The sequence below is a fragment of the Chaetura pelagica genome, unplaced genomic scaffold (genome assembly GCF_000747805.2).
Source record: "Chaetura pelagica isolate M959 unplaced genomic scaffold, ChaPel_1.0 scaffold37, whole genome shotgun sequence".
Lineage (NCBI taxonomy): Eukaryota > Metazoa > Chordata > Aves > Apodiformes > Apodidae > Chaetura > Chaetura pelagica.
The window spans coordinates 3,912,483-3,927,024 of NW_009954567.1; positions in this window are offsets into that span (position 1 = coordinate 3,912,483).

Sequence of the window (14,542 nt, forward strand, 5' to 3'; positions counted from 1 at the left end):
AATGGAAAGAGTGAAAAACAGAAACAGAATCAGGAGGGAAGACATTAATTAATATTAAAGTGGTTTTTTTTTTATTACAGTATTAAAGCAAATTAATATGATAAATAATCTAGTTTTTCAAAACAAAAAAGAAGGAAAATGCACAGTGCTGGTTGATCTAGATTTGAGTTTCTCTTTATACACATGTATACTTTGAACTCCTAAGATGTTGTTTATATGAGCAGTAGATGCATTCTCTGCTAGCAACTGTAATGCTGAGTCATTTATGTCCTAGAATGTGCTCTATGGATTTGTACCAGCTATTTGCCCTAAAATAAAGAACCCAGTCCAAAATTTTTCAAATTTCAGGGCCTAACTTAGGAACCAAGGTATAGAATACACAGGCCATCAGATTTGCAGATTCCCAAGGTGCCCAGTTTTGGCAATCCCAATATTTCTGGATCAACAATACTCCATTAATAGCACTCAAAATTAATTATATCTGTCCCAAGCCAGAAAAACAAATTACCACAAAGGCTTACTAATAGGGCCTGAAACATTTTATACCTAGATTTTAATTTTTTTAAATCCAGAAAAAATGTGTAATTTCAAGCTAGCTGCTGAATACTAAATATCTTCCTACTGTCAACACTAATTTGCATATTTGGTACCCAAGTCCAAAAAGTAGGTGGACATAAATCATTTACTATGCCCATAAATATCTGTGCTTAAGAGGATTTCAGCTACCCAGCTTATAAGTTTGGACTTTTCACAGATGTTAAATTCAGCTCAGGGAAAGAAAAAAAGAAGAAAAAAAGAAAAAAAAAAAAAAAAAAAAAAAAGGAAAAGAAAAAGGCAAAACCAAACACCCTCCAGTAAATCCATCATTTCCATGCAACAAATGCAATGAAATTTTCATCAGAGAAGGTGAATTTCACAAAAATATAATATGCGTCTTTATCACCTGTCTCCTAACTCCCATGTACATAGTACTTGTTACTGATTTGATTCAATATATATTCATAACATAACAATTTTTTTTTTGCTTTCATTTGACACTTCTTGGTATATTGATTAGAAAATATTTTTAAAGACATGAGTAAAGACAAAAAATCTGAACTTTTAAAAATATATTTTGTGTCAGTCTTTCCAATATGATAAATTGACTGGGAAGTGACTTAAGTATAATCTCTCTTTAGTTCAAAACGTTTGTGACATGTCTTTTAAATGATGTATTTTGAGGCAAAGTTTTTGTGTATTTATTTTTATTATGGTGTTTTCCATCTTAAATCAAAACATTATGGCTCTCAACAGTTCTCAGAGTGCTTACTGTGCTAAGAAAGTAGACTTAACACTTTACATAACTATTATATTGATGTCATTGAACTAAATTCAAATGCAGTCTACATTTAGCATCTTTACTTTCTTCTCTCCCCCTATCACCTCTCTTTTTTTCCTATTTCTTTTTTGACTATTCAATCTAGCACAACATAAGTATTGTTTTAATCTTCCTCAGAACTGTCTTACTAGCAATCCATTAGCTTAGCTGTGGCTTAAGGCTTAGCTGTGCTGTGTTTCTCCCCTTGGCATTTCAAATACACTTACAAAACTTGTGGAGAATTTTTCTAAGTTGCAACAAAATTTTACATTTGGCTTTCCAGATGTCAGATATGCTGCTAGAAATAAAACTCCAGCAAAATAATGCAAACCATAACACTAAGAAAGGAAAAGCAATGTGCAATATTTAGGAAAATGTTAATTTTCCTTAAAATCGTCATTTCTGTCTTTAGAATATGAGCTCAGGGTTTGACTTGTCGTGCAAATGAAACAAATGAAACCAATGTCATTAGAGAAACTTAACCTTGCCAAGTGTAGATATTTGCATTGAAGCCACTTGTCTAGATCATAGTCATATTATTTATCTTACAGTAGACATTACTTCAAAATGCAATAAATCAATCCAGAAATACCTATTTTTCTCCTACAGGTGATGGGGATGAATATTTTAGGTAGACTTCTATATTGTATAGGTTCAGATGAATTAAACCCTTCATGTCCAAAAGAGAGTGAGGTGCTAGCACACACAGTGCCATGAATCACAAGGGACCAGAGTACCTCTGAAATTATAAGGGAGGCTTATACAAAATTTGCCACAGTCACATGCAGCTTTAAACTATATACCATGAGCAGAGGGATGCTCTCTGTGAGTTTGCAGACTGTGAAAAAATAAGTTATCCTTGTTATAGGGAAAATAAGTCAAACAAGAGCAGGAAGAGAAGTGAGAATACAGTGGTCAGGGCACTGGTAAGTGCTACTGCTGGAAGGTTTTAGAGGCACTGGCAAGAGTAACCTGCAGATTGAAGGCTGAATGATGTGATTGCTGCCTGCTAAAGCATCCTTGGGGTAAATGCAAAATAAGGTAATGAAAACATCTAGTCTGAAATGTAGAAGAATGTTTCTAATCATCAGTGAAATATGGTGTAGGGATAAATTCCTAGAGGGAATAATCTAGATTAAAAACCTGAATAGTTTCATTATATGCCTACAGAAATTTCTGTAAAGGATCATATAAAGTCATGTTTGTTGTAACAAGGGTTGGACTCTACATTTCAACAAATTTTCCTTTGTGCTGTAATATATCCCTGTTCCTCCAGCCCTTCTCTTTCAAGGCATAAAGTTTTAAAATTAAAGATAATTACTTCAATATTTCATTATTCAAAGAATATTTTGTAAGTTATTATTAGATATAAACATAGAGAAACAAATTAGCCATAGATTAATTATGTAATTGCTGCAAATTAAGATATTGAGAAAGGGATGGAGATTGAGAAAAGTTCAGAATTTCCCAAGGGTTTTGGATCCAAAAATTAATTCATGACACAGTGGTTCTCATTATGTCATATACCAAATAAAAGGCCATAAACCTTAGGTTACTGTTTTTTCAACTCTACAGACATTAAAAACTAAATTATTCTGCTGTGTTTTAGTGTCCCATGTCACAGAGATTGCAGTTAAACATCTTGAATGGACATGGTGTTCACAGAGAAGGAACATTATCCTTGGTCCTCATCAGGGGTTGAACAAAATCTTCTTGTGTCTGCCTAGAATTCAAGATCTGTGTCTTTGTTCACTGGTAAGCAGGCACCATCTGAGTAATCCTCTGGCTGAAAACAGCTACTAGTGCTAGTATGTCCTGTTTTACAGGCACACAGGGACCACAGCCTTTTCCAGAGTTGTCTCAATCAATGATCAGCGACTTGCTCATCCTTATAGTAGCACTGGTTTTGCTTCAGGCGCATCTCCCAATGGCCCTCTAAATAACTGTATCTTAAGTATACAAACAGGATCTTCCTAGCCTTACTTGAGTTGCTCAGATTCCTAATTGATTTATTTCACATTATTTGCATGACACAAAGAAACCGTAATCTCTGCAATACCTTTTGATCACTCAAATGTGCCTAAGAAATGCTAAGGATTAAATTCCTTCTTAGTCTTCCTTATTATGAATGTTAATGTTAACACAGAAACTTTATTCCCACAACACAGCAGCAGAAATAAAAACTTTTCAAATGAACTTATCATTAGCTCCAACTCATAAAGCAGTCCCTGATTCAAGAACATCTTTGAAGCTGACTTTTCAAAAGATGCAGCACATGAAGATCCTGAGCATTTCCTGGTACAAGCAGAAGTACATTTGAATCACAAATTACTTCCTTACAAGGGCTGCAATGCTGTTTCTGTTGGAAGTGCTGGAACTTACCCTCAGTCTGATAGACGTTATCTGTATTAACCCTCAAAATTACTGTGTGGAACACCTTCGAGGGAAAGCTGAAGGGAAGATTAAAAGAATGGAGTCCAAATTTCTGGAGGTGATTGCATGGGCTAAAGCCTGTGACAAGAAGAGGCTTTTGCAGAATAGTCAGAACATAGAAACCCTCTTTTTAGAGAACAGCTGACTCACACTGCACCTGGGAGCCAGCTGCACATTGAGAACCAGGCTAGACCATTTTGATTAAAATATCATTCAATACAACATTGTAACAGACTTCACTAGTGTGAAGTCTAGAGGTGTTTTTCTGCCCTCAGTCAGTTCACACATGGCAGTCATCACTCCAGAAAATATCAGAACAAAAGTGAGAGGCAAGGAAGCAACATAAGTTTTCCATGTTCACTGCCATCTATGCCTTGTACCTCTGTAGCTATTGGTTTTGGAGGTAGTAGTGACCAGTCACCTCCTCACACTGTTTTTGTAATGACTTGACATAATGTTCAACAGTAATTTATAGTTCTCTACCACATTCTGGCAGATTGCCTTACTCTGGGCTCAGACCGTTGGTACTTTCACAGAGTCACAGAATATTAGGGGTTGGAAGGGACCTCCGAAGATCATCAAGTCCAAAACCCCGTGCCAGAGCAGAACCAAAAAAAATAGGGCAGATCACTCAGAAAGGCATCCAGACCGGTCTTGAAAGTCTCCAGAGAAGGAAACTCCACAACCTCTCTGGGGAGCCTATTCCGGTGTTCTGTAACCCTCTAAGTAAAAAAGTTCTCCCTCATGTTGAGGTGGAACTTCTTCTGCTCAAGTTTGAATCCATTGTCCCACATCCTATCACAGGGCACAAGTGAAAAGAGGTTGTCCCTGCCTTCTCGATGCCCAACCCTCATGTATTTATAGTCATTACTTAGATCTCCCCTCAGTCTTCTCTCTAGACTGAAAAGCCCCAGGTCCCTCAGCCTTTCCTCATAATGCAAGTGTTCCAGCCCCTTAATCATCCTCGTAGCCCTCCGTTGGACTCTCACAAGTAGATCCCTGTCCCTCTTGAACTGGGGAGCCCAGAACTGGACACAGTACTCCAAGTGAGGTATCACCAGGGCCAAGAAGAGGGGGAGGAGAACCTCCCCTGATCTGCTGGAGACACTTCTCTTAATGCACCCCAAGATAGCATTGGACTTCTTGGCCATAAGGGCACATTGCTTTCCCATTGATAACTTGCTGTCTACCAGAACTCCAAGGTCCTTCACTATGGAGCTGCTCTCCAGCAGATCATCTTCTAACCTGTACTGGTGCATTTTGTTGTTCCTTCCCAGGCGCAAGACTCTGTACTTGTTCTTGTTAAATCTCACTAGGTTCCTCTTTGCCCATGTCTCCAGCCTGTCCATATCTTGCTGAATGGCTGCCCAGCCTTCAGGTGCATCAGCCAGTCCTCCCAGCTTCGTGTCATCAGCAAACTTGCTGAGAAGACGCTCTGTCCCGTCATAAAGGTAATTGATAAAGAAGTTGGACAGGACTAGACCCAGCATTGATCCCTGTGGGACTCCACTAGTTACAGGTCTCCAGCTGGACCATTGACCACCACACTTTAGGCTCTATTATGTAGCCAGTTCCTAATCCATCTCACTATCCATTCTTTTATCACACATATTCTGAACTTGCTCAAAAGGATGTTAAGGGATACTGTGTCTTTGGATTCAGACAACTCACATAAACATCTCGTATGTTTCTGTTTCATGCGGAAATAGCATAGTTTAGACCCAAAGGAACAAGCAGTTCAGGAAAACAACAAAAAATGCACAACACCAGTGGTAACTGGTAACTCACACCAGCATGGAGAGTGGGCAGCCTCTAGGGTAAATCAGTGCAAAGTAGAAGGGTAGCAAAAGAAACCTGATCTCACCACAGAAAGTCTTTCATAGAGACATTCAGTGCCAATTTTTTCAACCAATGTCAATATTGAGTTGAAGAATAAATTAGGCTATAGGGCCTTTTAAGGAAAACTGAAAAAGCAGTGATTGTCTTTAGCTTAGTGAGTACTCTAAAGTAGTGTCACTGACATGTGATGCAGTTCATAAACTTAAACAAATGCACACTATAGTATCTCAGAAGGACTGAGATTAATATTTTTCCTTCCATGCATTTTGTGGTCTCTGCCATCTTCCTAGAGGATTTATTTTTTCAGCTGTTGTTAATGAAATGCCAGAACTCTGTTTTTCAATAGGTTGCTTTCGACTACAGAAGGATTTCTGCTGCAATGTCATTTTTCATCTCTCTTTGAAATTGGAAGGCAGTATCTTGAAATCTTTGTCACCTGGCCTCTAGTGTGACAGAACTGGTGACAGTGGACTTTTTCTGCCAACATAGTGTGGGATAACAGCTTTCCTTCATGCTCCAGCTTTGGGTGGATCAGGTGACAGATCACCAGGTCCCTTAAGGCACAAGCCATACCTGCCTGAAGGCTGTACCTCAGTGTGGACAACCTTGAGAGCAAAGGCACAGTAGCAAAGGACACTCCATTAGAAAGGGGCAAGACCACCAGAGTGACAGTTGAAGGATTCTTCATTTAATTACAAAGCTCCATGGGCAGCTAAGTATCACAGCTTTTAACTTAATGAAGCATTTCCCTGTACTTAGCTACTGTGGGAATGCCAGACTTTTAAAAGCTGATACAAGACCAAAGTTGCAGCAAGCAGCTGATCCTTCTGTGCAGCATCTCTACAGCTTCAGCTTTGACATTGTACAGTTTTTACATAGCAACCAGCCAAGTGTGAATGGCTCCTACCTCAAAGATTACAGCCAGCCATGCAGAACAGCAGTGAGAGTATTTTAAGCTTTGACTACTCCCTTGTATGATCCAGTTATTGCCAGAGAGATAGAAATCAGAAAAGATTATGTTTGCATGGAGCAGATTCAGTGTATGTGTCACAGCAGCTTGGCAGAGTGGTGGCTTGCTCATGCCAAGTCTTCCCTCAGGCTGAGAGGCTGATTTGGCAGCAATGCTTAGACAAAGCAGCATGAAGTGGGGAACTGATTAATAACCTACCTTGCTGAAAATGGCAGTTCTTCACATCCACATATAATCCAACTCTACAGAAAAAAACAACAAAAACAAACTTACCTTAGGAAAGCCAGTCTCCTCCACTCATCTATGCCTTTAGTCCCACAGGGCTCAGCTGCTCGCTGAGACTGGCCAGCAAAGTAGATGCACAGAATAATCTGCACTTTTTGAAAAGTATCCAGGGGTAAAGAGAGACTAAATACACTTGGGTTCATGAAGTCTTCTGTTTATTTACAAACTACCCATAGAAGTTAATCTCATAAACCACTTCCAAAGGACAGCAACCAGTTTCATTTCCCTGTTGTGTTCCTACAGAATCCAACTTTACCTTGTCCCCTGCTATATGCAACACACCTGCATGCCTACAGAAATAGCTACTCCCCTACAGACACATCTACACAGCTGTGAACACACCACCATGCTTGTAGATACTAGTCCCAAGCATTGGAGTTTCATATGTGAAATGCAGTTATCTGCTAAACCCAATTTCCACTGAGAATATAGCTCCCAGCATAGCACAAAGGAGAAAACAAGGTACTAGTGCCCAACAGATTCAACAAGGTTGTAGGTTTATCTCTGTATGAGAACAGCAGGTGAGACATTTTACCAAGAAGCACAGAATAATAGAAATTTCCAAAATTCCCTTAGTAAAACCTGAAAAGTTACCCTAAAGAGATATTTTTAATACACACTACTAACTTAGAAGTCCTTCCAAGGTATTGTCTTCCATGTAGAAACTCTCCCCTTAACTTTTGGTTGTGGCAACAGGACCTGTGTTCCTGTGTTGCACAGACAGAAGAGACCTGCATTACCAAATACAGTAAATAAGAGCTTTTCAGCTTATAAAATTTTGTTTCTACTTCCAACATTACTCTGATTTTGGGGTCATTTGATTTGTTAAAGCTGTATAAGGGTAGTATTTAAGGACAAACAAGCCCCAAAATTTCATGTGACTTTATTGCAATAAATTAGTAATATACTTGCTAAAAGTTACCATAACTCAGATGAGCCACTTCAAATGCAATGCTTTATAATAAAGCCTAATTTACTGATACCTACAGTTCTGTTTTGCTGATGTTTTCTCAGGTAAAATGGATAATTTATTCCAAAAAGTATTCCAAAATTTAAAGTGAGTTTAAAAAAATAATAATTTTTATCACATCTATTCTTTCTACATATCATATATTCAACATTGACTTCTTAAACTAAGTTCCCCAGACAGACTCAGCTTACGTCTTGAAAATGTTTTATTTTTTTCTTGCGAAAAGACACAAACTTTTTTTCATTGTGGAAAATACCAGGTTTTCACTTTTTAAAAGTATTGACACACTCATTTTTATAGCAAATTCTACCACAGACAACAGCTATTGAATGTGTATTGTTCTTAGGATAACACAAAACATAGCAGCAACATTATTTGTCTTTAAAAAATACTTCTAACTGTGCATGCCTACGAAGTCTGATTGTATCAATTAGATTAGTTTGTTTTAAACAGCAATCAAACAGAATTTCAGCAGCTGCTTACATGCAGAGATTATTTGTTTTTTTTACAAATGCCTTGGAGGTAATTAATAGTTTGTTGTATTTACAGCATCTTTCTAGGTGGTACCAGCATCACAAGCTTACCTGGAAGAATGGCAGGAAATGTAATACCATTCACAGTACCACCTTCCCATTTCTTGTTTTGTTGTTTTTTTAGCATATGTACCAAATTTTCAAAGGTTTTTCTGGTTTGTTTTTAATTGGGCTCGTAACCCTCAGTGGTAAAATGTAGGAAAGAACTATTTTGGCCAAAGAGAAAAGCTTAAGACTGCATTAAATATCTTAGTAGCAGGAGGAGCCTTTTACTCTAGTAGCTTAACTTTTTTCTCGAGATTGCAGTGCAATTCATGGATGAAGATGAGTTTTCACAGGAAGAACACTGTTTGCTGTGTAACTGTGTTTTTTACCAAAGACTTTGTACTTCTACTTTTTAAAATGCCTATGTCACAACACTTGCTCTAGAAAAAAAAGTGCATCTATGATGCATATTGCAGATATGTTTTCATACTGTGAGCTCACTGGCCTTACCATGTTTTCCACTTCAACAGGAGCTGTACAGATTCGCTGCTTCATTCTCCCAGATGGATGTGAGTTTTTTTCTTTCTGGTTTAACTTACTTCATTGCATGGAAGAGGAGTTTTTTAGTAAATGTCCAAAATCTAACTAGGCCTGCATCTATTGAATCCTAGAAAAAAAAAATATTTTCTTTCCGAATATTACTCTGCTCTTGTGTGTTGTAAAACTGTATAAATATCTAAAAAAAAAAGTCTCACAGTAGTAAACTTTTTGGCTTCTAGAATGAGAAATGGTATTTGAACATGGAACAAATAGGATTCAATATGTTAATTAGTTCTGTTTTAATTGTACCTTAGCTTTCTTTGCCATAGGTGATGCCATCCCAAGCTCCACCAGAGGAAAACCCAAACAGACATCTTTTACCTCAGCTCCCTGGTAATTCTGATCCTTGGATTCACAATTTTTAAGTTTAAACCTGATCATAAGTGAGACACCTAGTTGCAGTGTATAATAAAATGAAAGTGCAGTAGGCAATCTGTGCTTTGCATGTTTAGTACCTTAGAAATATGTTATTTTTTTTAAGAGTTCTGCCTAAGCAAATTATGTAATTTAAAAGTATCCCATGAACCTTTAACAAGGATATGTACTGATAGGACGAGGGTTATGGTTTTAAACTAGAAGAGGGGAGATTTAATTTAGACATTAGGAAGCAATTCTTTACTGTGAGGATGGTGAGGCACTGGAACAAGTTGCCCGGAGAAGCTCTGGATGCCCCCATGTACTGGTTTGGTTTCAGAGGTTTTTTGGTATTGGGGGAAGGGACCCCAGAGTGGCTCCGGTAAGAAGCTGAGAAGCTCCCTCTGCTCCAGGGACAACAGATGCATCTCAGCAAAGAACAGCAATAGCACCTGAGTAAGAAAAAGGGAGGGGTGGGATAATGTATGTAAGCACTACTCTCTGTGTTGTCTGTGTCTTGTGTGTGTTTGATTAGTGTGAAATTAAATTATTACTTTTTCCTCAAGTTGAATCTGTTTTGCCCATGACCTTAATTGGTGAAGAACCCTCCTTGACCTTTGTCTCAATCTATGAGCTTCTGTTGGGCCAGAACCACAACACCCCACCCTGGAGGTGTTCAAGGCCAGGTTCAACAGGCTTCGAGCAACCTGGTTTAGCAGGAGGTGCCCCTGCCCATGCAGGGGGGCTGTAGCTAGAAGATCTTCAAGCTCCCTTGCAACCCAAACCATTCTACAATTCCATGATTCCATGAATACAGAACATTGCACTGGAATATTCTTGTAAAAATTTGCTTTCAGGAAATACTGACACATTTAAGCTTTTTTAGAAAGTATACTTTTCCCCATATTTGCACATCAATGCTTGAGTATCAGAAGAACACAGGAGATTAATGGTTGTAGATTAATTTTAAAAAAAGAACACCACAACAAAACACCAGTTTTAGATATGCATAGAAAGCATTTCTAGTAGTTCTAGGAAAGCTCCCATTTGTTAGTAATACTCTAAGATGTTACCTGTGAACACACAGTTGTACATTTCTAGATCAAAGCAGGCCTTCATATGAAGACTGAAACCACTAGGTTTAAAACTCAGAGTTTTACTTTAATTTTAAACAGGACCCATTTTTTCACATGCAACATAATCTGTAAGGAAAACAGCAATATGCTGTTCTGTGTCACTCTGAGAAATAAAGAAGAATCTGTATTAATTTATTACTTTCTATTGCAACTAAGCACAGGTCAGCCAAGCCTATTTTCATCTAAGCTCAGCTCAAAGCACCTGAACTACCAAACTATCTTCTTGCTGAAACCAGTTGCTAAAGATTAGCAGACAGTTTGAATGCAGTTTCCAAATATCTGCAGTTGTGCAACTTTAGAGAAAGGTCTAAGCTGGGTGAAAAGTATGTCCGAAAGAACCCGCGATTAAAAATGAAGTAAATGAAAAAATTGCAAATATAAACCAATCCCTTAACAGTGACTGTAATGAATCATTTGATGACAAGTGGTTCAGCTTAAACTGGATGTTCTTCTGAAAGACATGTTATAACTCAGTCAAAAATTACTGAGGTTGATAGTTTTCTTTTACAGATAATAACAACCTTCTCAATAGGTATTATTGAGTAAAAATTGATTACTCACATTATGCAAGCATTCAGAAGAAATTAATCATAGCCTTTTCAAAATTTGCACTTTAGGGCTGTATTTTATATCATCAAATTGAGATATGGCCCATAGGGAGCTGAACTTCTGCATCAAAAGTTACTACTGTTTTTACATTTTGTTGTTAACACAGACACAGTTTCACATTTAGTTACATTGCTCCAAGTATAGTTTTAATTATGAAAAGTTTACAAGCCAAACTTTTATGTGTTTAGCCTTCTTTTACAAACTATTTGCTTAAAACCTGGAATTACTCTGATAGTACTGTAATAATATACTGCTTTTAACAAGAGAAAAACAGTAACCTCAGTATTGTGTATTATATTCTACTAAATATATTATAATGCAATGTCTCATTTGCATTACACGGCTTTTTTGGTTTTGTCATATGATATATGCTTACTTTCGTGCTTGAGTAAGGCTATTGACTCTTGAGAACCCTACCTCTTTAATCTTTGTCTATCTTTTCTTAACATTTATTCATAAATTCATTTACTCATAAATTATTTTCTACAGTCTTTTAGACTCTTCTATGAAAAATTCTCACTAACTGTAAACATTCTATCTGATCCCACTTCAGTTTGTCTTCAAATGTATTTGGCTATATAAAATTTTGTTTCCATCTACAGGCACAAGTTCTTAAAAAGGATAAATCTCTGCTAATTTATTTGAAACTTTCAAAATAATTTATTATGTTCTCACATTTAGACCAGCTACCTGTCTGATATATTGCTACCTTCTAGCTTGGTGTTCCAAGAAAATGAGGCTTATGCAATCACTGTTCGCCAGTCCTACCAAACTGCTTTTTAATCTGTTGGCCAATTTAATTAATATATGACAGAGAGAGGAAGAGACTCTGTGACATAATGTTCACTAGAGTTTTGTTAAGATTAGTTATCTGGGTGAAGGAAAGGGACCCACTGAATAAACAATGAAGATGACATCCTTGTTTAAATATAAAAGGTGAATCCCAAAAAGCAGAGGACAGAATTGCTCTCTATTATCCCCTTCCCAAGGGAAGATAGAAGGAGAATAGGAAGAGAAACTTACACTTTGGAAACTGAAACTAGAAACAAATTTACTATAACGCAAACTAAAAGTGTCAAACATGGGGGAAGAACATTAAGTATTTATACACAAAACTGATCTTGAGGAAAGCAGAGATAGAGGAAAGGCAGGGCTGCTCCAGGGCAGATGCCCAGAGCTCTGCAGTGAGCACATGGGAAACCGAAGGAACCAGCAGCAACCACGGAAGGGAGAAACAATCGAGAAGAGAGAGTGGCTGGCTTCTGGCTCTCCTGACTTTTATGGATTGTGACAAGAAGTGGGCGGGAATACTGACTCTTACAGTCTTTCAGGGTGCTAAGGACCTTCTCTATAGGTGTCCAACACTGTGCTGGGGTCTCCCAAACCATAATAATTGGGGATGCTGAAAGCACAAAGAAGACCTGCAACAGAAAAGTTTGAGGTGATGTGGGGAGTGGTGCTGTTATTGAAAGGGGAAAATCGGAGGGCAAAAAGCAAAAATCTGGGGAAAATAACAGTTAATTTAATTGCTAAATGCTATGATTTCCAGTAACTTTAATTACATATTACTACAATACAATGAGAGAAATCCCTAAATCATCCTTAGGGACATTGCATTTCAACAATTAAATATTTCTCTTTTACTCAATTCTATCTGATACATTTAAATACAGAGGTTACTTTTTTCACAAGCAGAGAACTGATATTATTAACTCTGATTCTGCCACGTGGTAACTATTATTTCCCTCTTAGATTTACACTCAGGAGTCCCAGTCCTCTCCCAACATAAAGCGTCTGTGAAAGTTATGGTCTCCTTTTAACAGCCTGTCTCAATATCTGCCAGTTACTTTTGTGCTCTGTGTGGTGCAGAACTGAGATCTGTGTATTTGCATCTTGCTTTCAAAGGAGAAGCATCACAGAAATAAAATGTATAAGAATAGTTGCGCAGACGTTTAAAGACTGGCCAAGAAGCAGTGAATGAATCAGCTAAAGACATGGAGTACTAACCAAAGAGGTCACATGAGGATGAAGTAGTGTGTGCCCATAGAGCTTATTAAATGTTGCACATCAGAATAGTTTTTAGACCTGGAAAATATGAAAAGCTATAAGCTGAAGAGCAAACAAAACTCCCCACATTGTTTTCTGCCAGAATGCTTCTGCAACATACTGCATAATAATTTGTAGGAAAATAGATCTGTGAGGAACAAAAGACTTCATGGACAGGTTTATATTCCATGAAGTTGCTATGACCCAAGCCACCTGTAGTGTTGCAAGCTGTCTTGGAGTCCTCAGTAGCCAACAGATACACGAGGGAGCAATGCTGCAGCCTTCAGCTCAAGCAGCGCTATGCTCAGAGTAGATCGGTTGCGCTTTCAAGGTTGAGACCAATGACTTATTATATTGTCAATGCTGGCTGCCTTGGCCACTTGGCACATCTAACCTATAAGTCTAGAGAAAAGGTATTACCAGCTCAGCCAGTATGTTGATTTCAGATGTATAGTGTTACTTTGCAAGCAGTTTGAGAAGAAAAAAAATGAAGCTGAAGAGCTTAATTTATATGCATGACAAATCCACTGTAGTATTTCCCTCTTTATGAGTTGTTATTTTTGTTGATGTTTGGTGGGAGTTTTTTGTAATGTAATGGAAGCCAGAGATAAATGCCGAAGTCTTGCTGACCTAATCTTTATAGCCTTCCCTTCTTATCCTGGCTCCATAACCTAGATAGCTGGAAATATTTACTTTTTGCCCTGGTAGTTGTTCCTGACAGTAGTGCATTTGTGACTGAAATGCCTGAGATAGCACCAGCCCCACATTTCAGAATAAAAAAACAGGCAGATTGTGAAGAAGATTCATGGTGGTTTAGAAACCCTTGTATTATTGATCCAATGAGAGTGGTTTATTATATCATGTCCAGGTGTGCAGCCATGCAGAAGAACATGACCACCTACTGCATGATTTCTCAATTTTAGCAGTTTTCAGAAGCTATGCTATGCAAAACCCAGTAAGTATAATAGCTTATGGTGCAAATAAAGAGATTTTACCCTTGCAGTGGTGTAGCTGAAGCTTAGTCCCTCTGCTTACGAAAAAAAAAGGCAAGGCAAAAGACTCAATTTTGCTCTTATGTTACTGTGAAAGCAGTCTACTGTTTCAGGACACTGAAGATGGAGATGGAACTTGATTTAATGGTTGAGATCCAAGAAATTTCCTAAAGGCAAGAAAGGATGCCACTGTTATTTGCAAGAAAGAATATGTATTAAGACAAGTAGCTTCTCTCCCTGTCATGGTGAAGGTTGGTGCACCACATGATCCACTACAGCTGTCAGGGTCAGAAAGACCCTTGAGAGCCTTAGCATAAGCTAGAGCCATGAGGACTCAGGCTACAGAGAGGGGTGTGAATGAGACTGAAAGAACCAGGCTGCCCCTTATGCAGCCCTATGCCTTGCAAAAGAGGGACAGTTACCAATTTTATGA